Genomic DNA, 12,944 nt, shown 5'->3' with positions numbered 1-12,944 from the left:
CTCTCTCTCTCTCACACACACACACACACACACACTCTCTCTCTCTCTCTCACAAACACACACATACAATTCACCAGTTAAAAAATTTTTTTATCTATTTATTTTTATTTTATATGTATGAATGTTTTGCCTGCATGTATGTAAGTACATCTGTACATGCAATGCCTGCAGAGGCCAGAAGAGGGCATTGGATCTGCAGGACCTGGAATTATGGATGCTGTTAGCTGCCATGTGGGTCCTGGGAACTGAACCAGTTCCTCTACAAGAGTAGCCAGTGTTCTTAACCTCTGATCCATCTACAATCTACCAGTTTTAATGTCTTCCAATTTTGTGTTCTGGAACATGTTCTATTTTCAAGAACAATTTACAAACATCACAAGCACTTGGCTTACTTTGGGGCTCACTGACACTGGTAAAACAGAAAACCCAAACCAAAACTACACAAAAGCATCTGCCTAATCCACTCTTTCACTAATTATGCATAAGAGAGTTTAACAACAACAACTAATCAAAATCAGGGAGTAACAATTGGAGATATCAAAGCAGAAATTGAAATTTTACTCAATAGCACCACAGCTTTTCTGTATCGCCTTTAAGGAAAGACTAGAACAGCACTGCAGTTTAAGAATAAGACCTCCCAGCCTGTCAAAATGGCTCAGTGAGTAAAGGTGCTTCCTGCTAAACCTGACAACCTGAGTTCAATCTCCAGGACCCACATAGTGGAAGGAGAGAGCCAACTCCCACCAAGTGTCCTCTTGTGTACCGTACTGTGTGCACAAATGCACATAAACAAAAAAAAATTAATAAAAGAGACCTCCTCATACCATAATTCCTTTAGGACAAAGGCCAAGGAAGTCATCTTTGCCATGCTTGTGCTCCCAGTGTGAAGGTCGGGAGGTTGCAGCAGGGATTAATGGGAAAAAGGACCACAGCAGGATGGGCTGCTCTTGTCCAACAGCAAAGAGAACCACTGAGAAGTTAGCTCTGACCAACCAGACCCATGAAAAATGAGTGGGATCACGGAGAAATTAAGTTCTTGGTCTTGGATCTCAGGCCTAAAGAAAGGTAGATAAATTTTATTGATCAAGTCTGTTTTTTTTTTTTTTTGGTCTTTTTGAGACAGGGTCAGCAGTCTCTTTTGGAATAGAGTAACTTCAAAGTGGAAGGACATCAGTGAACATCAGGAGCAAAGACACTGAAGTGTGACATAGAGGAGGTGAGATAGAGTCATCTAAATGCAGACAGGAGGGAATATAAGGGGCGACTGGGGGGTCAAAATTTAGGAGGGGGCATGAGATAGTTCTGATGACCTACCTGAGTTGGAGTCCCAGAACCCACATGATAGAAGGAGAGAACTGACTTTATAAGTTGGCCTCTAGACTCAGAGTGGTGGCACATGCCTTTAATCCCAGCACTTGGGAGGCAAAAGCAGGCAGATCTCTGTGAGATCAAGGCCAGCCTGATCTATATAGCAAGTTCCAGATTAGCTGTCTCAAAAACAAAAACAAAAACAAAACAACAAACTGTCCTTTGACTTCCACGTGTTAAGGTACGCGTGCACACACATGCACTCATGCATACACACACACACACACACACACACACACACACACACACACAAACCAAAAAACCCATAAAAACCTGGGAAAGGTAATATTAGTCCTTTTCCTACATATAGGAAAGAGAAGGTGGGCTCCCTAGGGCTCTCATCAGGAATTCATTACAGGTGTTCAAAGCTGGGATATCTGGCATTCTTGGAGCTCTTGGGGATCTGTGGTACCAAAGTAAAAAAAAAAAAAAAAAAAGAGGTTGAAAATGTTTGCCACAATCATGAGGACTAGAATTCAGATCCCAGCACCCATATAACAAGCCAGATATCCCATGGGCACCAGTAACTCCAGCTCCAAGAGGTGGGAAACAGGAGAACGGCTGGGATTTGCCAGCCTAGCCTAGAAAAACATGAGCCCCAGGTTCAGGGACAGATTCTGCCTGAGTAGGAATAGGCAGACAGTGACAGAGGAGGACACCAGACACGCACCATGCCACACATGCACATACACACACACATAAATCTCTAAAAAAATTTTTATTATTTTATTATTTGAATTTTATTTGTAAGTGCACCTGCATCATACAATGCCCATAGAGGACAGAAGAGGGCGTCAGATCCTCTGGAACTGGAGTTATAGAGAGCTGTTAGCTGCCATCTGAATGCTGGGATTCGAACCTGGGTCTTCTATAATAACAGCCAGTGTTCTTAACTGCTGAGCCATCTCTCCAGCCCCATATATAATCTTTTTAAAACATATTAAGCATGCTGGGCATGGTAGCATGTGCTTTTAATCCCAGCACTCATGAGGCTGAGGCAGGAGGATCACAAGTTCAAGGCTAACCTGAGCTATAGAGTAAGGTCCTGTCTTAAAAAAAAGGAAAAAAGAAAAAGATGTCAGCCAAGTGGCCATTTTCCAATATTCTACATGGGTTCCTGATGCCCAGTCCAGTGTGTCCTCATCCCTCCCTTTGGGCAGTTTCCACAATGTCTGTCACAGTATCCAGAAGACATGCTACATGTGCCATGAGGAGGTGTGGCCCTTAGACTGAAAAGGGTAGAATGGTAACAGCTGTATAGGTTAGGAAGGGGGACTGAGCATATCTTTTGTAAAGTGTTTACTTATTTTATTTTGTCTTTGGTTTTCTGAGAAGGGTCTTCCTATGGGTACAGCTAGCACAACTGACTTCATAAGTCTTTTCATTTTGATTTTTAAAATTTTTTGTTTTGTTCGTTTTCAGATAGTCTCCTTGTTGCCCCAGCTAGCTTGGAACTTGCTTTGTAGACCAGGAAATTTGCTTTACAGATCTCACAGAGATCCACCTGCCTGTTTCCCCAATTGCTGGGATTAAAGGCATGTACCACCACACCCAGCTCTTAGTTTTTTGTTTTTATAATTTTTAAAAATTAAAAAAATTTTATGCGTATGCATGTATTGCCTGCGTGTAGGTAAGTGCACCCATGTCGTGCAATGCCCACAGAGGTCAGAAGAGGCTGTTGGATCCCCTGGAACTGGAGTTATGGACAGTTGTTAGCTGCCATGTGGGTGCTGGGATTTGAACCCAGGTCTTCTGCAAGAATAAAAAGTATTCTTAACCACTGAGCCATCTCTCCAGCCCCTTAGGTTTTTTTTTTTTAAATGAGGTGTTTCTGCCCATTGCCAGGGAGTTCTGGCTCTTCTTTTTCCTTTTTTTTTTTATTCCCTCTCTCTCTGAGACAGGGTCTCCACATAGCCCCAGATGGCCTGGAACTCACTATGTAGCCCAGGGTGGCCTCAAACTCACAGAGATCCACATGCCTCTGTCTCCCAAGTGCTGGGAGTAAAGGCATGCACCACTACACCTGGCTCCGGCTCTTATTTTTATTTTAAAAATTATATTTGTGTGCACCTGAATGCAGGTGCCCCTGGAGACCAATAGCATCAGATCTTCTGTAGCTAGGTGGTTGTGAGCCATCTGATATGGGTACTAGGAACTGAATTTGGGTTCTCTACAGGAGCAGTACATGCTCTTAACCACTGAGCCATCACTCCAGCTCCCTTCACAATTCTTTCTGATGTTATGTAAAGGAGTTATCATTGACAAATCCTCATCAGGTTGACAGCAGTACCTGGTGGGTCCAGGCCCCAGGAAAGCTGCTTATGCACTTAGAATGCCATATGCCCTCTGTTCTGTGATGGGTCCTGTGCAAGGTGGCAGAACTGGCTCTGGGAATCATTGAAGGATGAGCTCTGCCTGGTGATAGGTGGTATATACACTGCAGACATCACCTGGATGGATGCGGCCCTGGTACTCTAACACATCCAGCAGGCAGCACAGGATGTGTAAGTCCCTGAGTGTCAAACTACACGATCTGTTGGGGCCAGGTTTCCAACTGAGGGGCTGTCAGAGGCATGTTATAAAAATGATGAATGGCTGTCACATTTCCAACACTCTGGCTGATTTAGGGAGCTATTGGCAGGCGCACTGCTCCCAGCATGTTGGCCAGTTAATTACTTCCAACTTTACCTTTCTTGTCAACGCTTCTTGACAAATTGGCCATTATCTTTTTATTCTACAAGAATGAGCATGGCTCCTCTTCTGGTGATGCCTGGAGGTTTTTCTCCGGCTTTCTACTTCTTCATATCCAGAGTGAAATGAGGAACTCTGGGAGAGCCCATTAGAAAGAAGCTGTTGTGGGAGGGCTCAGAGCCAGAACATGAAGTTGGCTTTATCTACTTTAACTCAAAACTCTGTGGATACATTGGGTAAAGTCTGGTATCTTGACTTCTAGATGGCCACGAGCTCTGACTCCATCTCTCATGTGGATGCAGTTGAGAAACAAATGAAATAAGCAGATACTGAGTGATCAGGCAGCTCCTGATCTCCACATCTCACTGGTAGAAGCAGATGTGGGCTGGCCCTGTCAGGGAGCAGGCCACCTTGTAGGAACATTCATGCCCCTTCTGGGGTCAGAAAAAAAAGGAAAACTATGCCTTTCTCTTTGATAAGGAGATAGCTCAGGAGAAGTGAGGTAGTGGAGTGAATGTCCCAGGGGCGTCACCACTGACAGACACACTGCACTGTTAGTGAACTGAATGTCAGGGGCGGCCATGAGGCAGAACCTGACACCTATTTTATCCATTCTAAGATGCACATTTTAACACCTTTGAAACTGGGATGCAGCCTAGTGCTCAAGGTTGTAATCCACTCCTACCCAGCTCAATGACCAGTGGTCTGTTTCAATCACAACAGCGCACAGATGTCAGAAGCACTCTCTCGAGGCATTCCTGAGGATGAGTTGTGCTGGATGTGGCAGAAAGCAGATGTTTGCTACTGAAACAGCAGGCTTCTCCCTTTTACAATGTCTTGACAATTGCAGACACTGCTTTCTCAGCCAGTTCAAGCAGAAACCCAGAATGCTTCCCTTCTTGCTGTTCCTTGCAGATGCTAGCTTTCTATATGGAAAAGCTTCCCCTGGAACTTGCAGGATGCTCTGCAAAGGCAAGCTGCTGTGCAGTGAACTGTGACAGCAGCCACAGCCAATGTGTGCTCTATTGATGATTGGTGAGACCAGACACATTGTGTGGGGCAGAAACAAAAAAGATGGGGCTAGAAAAATACAAGTGTGCTGTAGCCATGAGGTGCCTTCTGTTTCTCACTCTTGGCTGTGCAGAACTTCTTTCTGGTGCTGGGGATTAAACCCAGAGTCTTCCACATGCTAAGCACATGTTCCACCATTGATTTACACCCCAGGTCTTCTTAAGGCTTTTCTACAAGGGGCACAGACTCCTAGAGCACAATGGCACCTTAGTAGTAGGCATGACCCCGAGGTGGGTTGTGTTCTGCTGGGAGCAAATCCTTCCTTATCTTTTGGGACCAACTGCTCTTTCTTCCAGCAGAGGTCTGGGAAGAGAACGGATGACAGAACTTTCTGGAAGCCAGGAAACAACTGGAAAAGCAGGGTTCATACTTCCAAACAATACAGTAGTGACACTTCAGAAATGTGCTTATGATTAAGACACAGAGTAGGCTTTGCTCCCTCACCTAGCTCTGTGCCCATAGCAAAGCCCAGTCACTCTTGCCATTAATTGGTTGCTCAGGCACAGCTGGTATAAACTCGCTGACATTCTTAAAGAATGACAGGTCTATTTTCCAGTTTGTGGTACCTAAGTCAGGGTGGAGGCTGACCAGCCAGAAAAGAAGCTGTTCAGTGCACGTGGCAACCAGGGCACAGACCTGTGGTCTCATTCTGCAATCCTTGACTGGCCTGCCTCTGGACTGACTGAAATTGTAAAATATCAGGCATCTGATTCCTACTGGGGACAGAGAAATGTGTCAGGCTCCTAGATAAATTATGGGGATAAGGCTGCCCAGAGATGCCGCTTTCTATGGGGGGAAGGCCATGTTCTTTCTTTGGTCTTTAGCATTAGCTGCCACTTATTCAGGTCTCTAAAATGGGAAGGGATCAAAGTTCCCTGAAATGCTCTTAGATCTTTACAAGTAAAGGAAGTGTGGTAAGAGTCAAACTGTGGTTTTTGAGGATAAGAGGTGATTACACACTAAGGATGCTACCTCAACAACAGGGAACCCGAAATCCCAGGACTCAAGAGGCAGGGGCAGGAGGATCGCTACAAGTTCAAGGCCACCCTGGTCTACAAGGCAAGTTTCAGGCCAACTAGGGTCAACAGTGTGACCCTGTTTCAAAACAAAAACAACCAAAGAAACAAGTTACTGATTGAAAAAGAAAGTTAAATCAGATGATCTCAACTCTCAGTTCTCACTTTCTTCAGTTTTTAAAACGTCTTTTAAAAAAACATTTTTTATTTATTATTTTTATTTTAAGTGTATGCATGTATTGCCTGCATGTAGGCCGAGTGCACCGTTGTTGTGCAATGCCCATGGAGGACAGGAGAGGCTGTTGGATCCCCTGGAACTGGAGTTAAGGACAATTGTTAGCTACCATGTAGGTGCTGGGATTTGAACCCAGGTCTTCTTCAAGAGCAGTGTTCTTAACTGCTGAGCCATCTCTCTGGCTCCTCACTTTTTTTTTTTTTTGTTTTTGGTCTTTTTGAGACAGGGTCTCCCTATGGCCCCAGCTGTCCTGGAACTCACTATGTAGACCAGGCTGGCCTTGAACTCACAGAGATCTGCCTGCCCCTGCCTCCCAAGTGCTGGGATTAAAGGCGTGTGCCACCACGCCCGGCCAGCCCCTCACTTTTTTAAGTTTTATGACTAACATCTAAAGAAGAAAAATGGACTTAAAGCAGGATGTGAAGGGTGACCGATGACCATGCTATGATAAAATGTCGGTAATGACCATGAAAGAGACACCAAGTCTCTAGAATAGGTGCTGGGGACAAGCAGCTTCTACTTGGGGCTCATTGTTTCCTTTGACAAGTTCCAGTGAATACTCCGTGGGCTCTGTGCTGAGTGCCAGGTGGAACTGCTGCAATGGGCAGACGGACAAGCCGCACACTTTCATGGAGCTCACAGGTTAGTGATGGAGCTGTAGACAAAAAAGACAAATCGAGAGGCTGGAGAGATGGCTCAGAGGTAAGAGTGCATACTGCTCTTGCAAATCTTGCAGAGGACCGGAGTTCAGTTCCCAGCACCCACATCGGGTGGCTCACAATGGCCTGTAACTCCAGTTCCAGGGATCTGATGCCCTCTTCTAGACTCTGGGAGTACCTGCACTCAGATGCAGGAACTACCCCCATCTAAACATAATTAAAAAAAAAAATGTTTTTAATGAAGGACAAACTGAAGTGAATGCCATGGCAACAAGCATGATGAAGAAAAAGAGCAATCAGAGAATGATGTGAGATGCATTTTTGACTGGGGGGATCAGGAGAGACCTCCCTGATGATACCTGTGCACTAAATGCTTGACATCTGCTGACCTTGGACCCTGAGTCAGGTTCTTTCCCTGCATCTTCTGTGTATCACCTATTGTTAAATTTCCAAAATGAAGCCCAACATGTACACAGGGTAAGATGAATTATCAGAGAGGAAAGACACATCTGGAACTACCACCAGATCAAGAGGCAGAACACAGCACATGGCCGGTTCTCAGCCCCTCCTGCCCCAATCTTCCCATTCCCTGGGGCAACCATCACTCAGACACCTGACACTTAGCTTGCTGGTTTTGAACTTTATATGAACACTCAACATTATGTTTGCCAGACACATCCATGTTGTTGCAAACCACAGTAGTTTTACCTTTCTATTGCTGAACGGGATTTCACTGTGTGAACACACCCCCCTTTGGCTATCTGACTGTCAATGGACCTTCCAATTGCTCTCATTGGTTGGCAACTATGAGGTCTTGCTACGAGCATTTCTGTATGAGTCTTTCGGAGCACAAGTCCTTTCACCTTTGTTGAGAAAATACTTGGAAGAGTTGCTGGGTTACAGAGTATGTTCATCTTTACACGACACTGACACATTCTTCTTCATGTGGTTTTACTACTTACAACTCCAACATCAGCACAGGAAAACCCCGGCTGTCCCACTTTTCTGTGTACATTTGGTGTTCTCAGTTTTCTGCTCTTGCCCTTTGGGCTGGCACAGCAGCATCTCATGACTGCAATTTCAATTTCCATGATGACTAAAGGGATGAAGAGCCTTTCATGTTTACAGGCCTCTTGGAGATCTCCTCTTATGTGAACTCAGTGCCTGCTTACATGTTTAGTTGGGCTGATTTTTAGCCCTTTCTGTTTGTGAACAGGTCTTTACATTCTCTAGATACAACATGCACAGGGGTATATATCAGAAATGTCTCCCGTCTTTTCACTTTCTTCATGGTATTGTTTATTGAAAAGGAATTATTACTTTTCTTGCATTTCTTTTCTTTCTTTTTTTTTGTTTTAAACTATAACTCAGGCTGGCCAAGAATTTGCAATTCTCCTGCTTCTGCCCTCTGAGTGCTGGGTTAATAGGAGAGTGCCACCACAACCAGCCTGCACTTTTTTTTTCCCCTTTCTTTTTGAGACAGGGTTTCACTATGTAGTTCTGGCTAGCTTGGAACTCACTATGTAGACCAGACTGGCCTTGAACTCATAGAGACCCACGTGCCTCTCCCTCTGGAGTATTGGAATTAAAGGTGTGCACCAGTATAACTGGCCCATAGTTTTCATTTTTATGTCCATTTTACAGATTGGCATACTAAGCATAGTTTAGTAAAACTTCCCAGGATCATCTAGCTATCAACTGTTGGGAGAAACTGCAAGCTAAATTGGTCTAATTCAGAAATAAGTACTCAAGTGCTTCACATACCACATTCTGAAACCCTAAAGCCAGGACATTTAATATGAATCACTACAATTAAAAAAATATTTTTTTATTATTTTTATGTATATGTGTGTATTACCTGCATGTAGGTAAGTGTACCTGTGTCGCGCAATGCCTGCGGAGGACAGAAGAGGCTGTCAGATCCCCTGGAACTGGAGTTATGGACAGTTCTTAGCTGCCACATAGGTGCTAGGATTCAAACCTGGGTCTTCTGCAAGAACAGCCAGTTGAACGCACTATAATTTTAAAAAATTCAACATCCTGGGCTGGAGAGATGGCTCAGCAGTTAAGAGCACTGGTTATTCTTGCAGAGGATCTGGGTTCAATTCCCAGCACCCAGATGGTGGCTAACAACTGTCTGTAACTCCAGTTCCAAGGGAACTGGACATCCCCTTCTAGCCTCCTCAGGCATTGCATGACACGGGTGCACATATACACACTCAGACAATACACTCATACACATACAATTTAAAAAAAATTAAAAAATTTTTTTTAAAGTTCAATGTTCTAGTCGGGCATGGTGGTGCACGCTTTTAATCCCAGCACTCGGGAGGCGGAGGCAGGCGGATCTCTGTGAGTTCAAGGCCACCCTGGTCTACATAGTGAGTTCCAGGCCAGCTGGGGCCACAGGGAGACCCTGTCTCAAAAAGACCAAAAAAAAAAAAAAAAAAAAGTTCAATGTCCTAAGTCATGATTTCCGTTAAAACGTCTCGTTTGGCAACCACTAAGGCTATTCTTCCTGGTGAGACATGCAAAAGAAAGCAACAAGAGACCTCCTGCAACAAGTATTCCTCCTGCAGCCCCTCTGTCTACAACTGCATGGCCATGCTCCTTGGATGTGCGGGCTCCCTGGGGCCTGCTGCCCTCCATTCTGCTGCAACACCCGCTGAACCCCTCTCTCCTTCACTCTCGGGCCACACTTGCCAGCCATCTTCTTCCCCTCAGTCAGCCTTTCACACAGAATGCCCTCCCTTTCCTGCCACTTTTCCTTTGGGCAGTTTTTCTGGGTACACTTCCCTAAGAAGCCCTCTAAGGTTGTGGGACCCTGAGACCCTCTTCATTCACCCGCTAACCCCCAATCCCTCCAGACCCCAACTAATTGCTCTTTTAGCTTCTGTAAAATGCTTGGTTACTTTTCCCCTCAGTCAGCCTTTCACACAGAATGCCCTCCCTTTCCTGCCACTTTTCCTTTGGGCAGTTTTTCTGGGTACACTTCCCTAAGAAGCCCTCTAAGGTTGTGGGACCCTGAGACCCTCTTCATTCACCCGCTAACCCCCAATCCCTCCAGACCCCAACTAATTGCTCTTTTAGCTTCTGTAAAATGCTTGGTTACTTTTTAGGCATGCCTAGACATGCCCTGGCATCCCCCCACCTACTACCCCCAACTCCAGGAAACTATAGACTAAGCAAGCCCGGGCATGAAACTGCCCTATAAGGTAAAAACAGAGACTCCTGGCCCCACAGATAACAGTCAGCACATTCCACAGCCCTGAGAGTAGCACCCACCAATAAGGAACCTCCAAGGCTGCATCCTACATATCCAATCAGTTTAAAATTATGTTGGCGCACGCGCGGGCTCCTTGAGCCAACCAAAATGTAACTTCGGTATCCCCCTCCTCTCTTTGTCTAAAACCTATAAAAGGCTCCACCCTCCCTTACTCTGGGCTCTCAGCATGGATCCGTTGCGTTGGTGAGGTCTGAGAGCCCCAGCTTAAACCCAAATAAACCATAAACCTTTGCTTTTGCATTTTGGTGTGTTGGGTCCTCGGTGGTCTTCTTGGGGTCCAGTGGATGAGGTACAACAAGGTGTCATCTGGGTTGGACGTTCCTCCTCTGTGCTTCCATCCAGGCATATCACCCTGTCTTGGAATCTGCTATCTTTGTAGCTGGACTATAAGACAACTGTGCCAGCATGACTGCTTTACACTGAAACCTGAGTGCTGGCTACCAGAAAAGGTGCTTGCCACAAAGTCCTGAAAGCAATCACAGCAGGCCTTCTGCTATATGTTTGGGACAGAACTCAGGTCATCAGACTTGTGTGGGAAGCACTTTAACCAACTGAGCCGTCTTGCTGGCCCAGTTAGTGCCCATGTTTATGGTTACTCTGCTCATTGACAGGCAGAAGGAGGGATGGGAAGCCTCCCTGAGCAAGGGGGTTCTATGGGTCAGCTGTGCTAGACACAAGGACTGACAGTTTTCTTTCTTTAGAGAGTCAGAATCTATGACATCAGAGGGTTGTGGTTGTTTGGAAATCAGACGGTATTCTGGAATGGGAAATACCTTTGTTTAGCTTCTCAAAATGAGGCAATTTACTGATGATCTGACGCCCTCTTCTGACCTCTGTGGCATTACATGACATGGGTGTACTCACATACACACAGGCAATACACTCATACACATAAAATAAAAATAATACATAAAAACATTTTAAAAATGTTTTAAAAAAACAAGTTATGCATATGCTAGAAATAAGTTTCTAAAACTATGTTAGAGACAGACACACAGACCAAAAGCTAGATGCTTCTGGTCTAAGTGCTGAACCCTCTGCCATCTTTCCTATGAAGGATTGCTAAATGGGATTGCAAATACAAACGATCGATTCATTTTTTTTTTTTTTTGCTAGGACATGGGAACTGAGCCCTAACATCATCCCTGTTTTGGTGACATGCTATTGTAAAGGATACACAAAAAGCTGTCTGGGAATCCACAGAATCCCGCCATTCCTTTATGCATTCTCTACTGAATTGCTCCCCTGGAATTTTGGGGCAGCAGGATCATCTGAGATGCAATCTATGTATGACTGAATGGAGCAGGGCACTGCTGTGACACGTGGTTTAAGCACAGAGCCTTTGGACAGTCAAGTGATTACCTTGAAGAGTTCCACAGAGTTTAACAGGCTTTGCATGAGATGCTAACCACTAACAAACTGCATGTAGTCAATGAAGGCTGCAGTGCCCTGCTCAGCCTCTTATCTGCAAAAAATAGAGTGGGAGCCAGGCGTGGTGGCACATGCCTTTAATCCCAGCACCTGGAGGCAGGTGGATCTCTGTGAGTTTGAGGCCAGCCTGGTCTACATAGTGAGTTCCAGGCCAGCTGGGGTAACAGGGAGACCCTGTCTCAAAAAGGAGAGAGAAAAAGAGAGAGAGAGAGAGAGAGAGAGAGAGAGAGAGAAAGAGAGAAAGAACCAGCATAGTGCTAACTTTGATCAGAATCTTTGGGTAGGATAACCAGCTGCCATAAAGTGCCAGCAACTTCCTGATCCTCAAGGAGACAAAAGAGACAGGAGATGTGAGGAAATAAAACTATGGTCCATCTGAGCCCCAACTGCTTTTCCATTTAGAAACATAAACCTGATTGGGAACTCCAGCTGCCTGAATAGAAAACACTCTAAAATGCCCATAAAGGTCAGAAGAAGGCGTAGGATCCCCTGGCACTGGAATTATGGAAGGCTGTTAGCTGCCATGTTGGTGCTGGGAACTGAACCTGGGTCCTCTGCAAGAGCAGCCAGGGCTCTTAACCACTAAGTCATCTCTCTAGCCCCAGAGAACACTTTCTGAAGAGCTAGAAACCCAGACTAGAAAAGGCTGGGGGTAGGGGAAAGGCTGGGAGGGGTGTTATAGCAGGGAAGAAGGGCTGCATATGAGTCAGGTTTGAGTGTGAGGGACCCATGATGAGTATCAAATCAAGTAACTGGTTCAGTGGCTCTCTCAGTAACAGGGAAGCAGTAGTCACATGTTCCAAAGGCAGAGTTCCTGAGCTAAGGACAGAGGGAAGTTTATTTTAAGGATGCTTGTGGAAATTCCATGTTTCTACAGATTTCAGAAGAGCAGTATCCTTCAAATAAAGCATATAAAAGCTATTAACTCTGTTTCTCAAATACAGAGTCATATAAAGGTACAGGAGACTAACATCAAATTGCAAACCACACTGTATGGAAAGAGGGAACTGAGAGTCTTGATCTGGCTTTATTAGGTGATGGGGAGTCTTTTTTCCTTGCTTTAATTACATATTCCACATTTTGAACCATGGACAAAGGGTAGGCCCGCTCTCTGCTGCCTAGACACTCACAGAAGTGTGGGTGCCTGCCACAGCTGTTTTCATCTCTGCTCTAAGCTTCTGACACCT

General features: G+C 45.1%; 1 protein-coding gene across 2 annotated transcripts in view; it reads right to left on the bottom strand.

Annotated features, from left to right (window-relative positions):
• Mtor (mechanistic target of rapamycin kinase) overlaps nucleotides 1-12,944 on the bottom strand; it is a 141,518-nt gene that overhangs the window by 56,299 nt on the left and 72,275 nt on the right. The window lies entirely within an intron of this gene.

Source organism: Nannospalax galili, unplaced genomic scaffold (genome assembly GCF_000622305.1).
Source record: "Nannospalax galili isolate Female #2095 unplaced genomic scaffold, S.galili_v1.0 scaffold870, whole genome shotgun sequence".
NCBI classification, from domain to species: domain Eukaryota; kingdom Metazoa; phylum Chordata; class Mammalia; order Rodentia; family Spalacidae; genus Nannospalax; species Nannospalax galili.
This window is presented reverse-complemented; position numbering and strand designations above follow the sequence as displayed.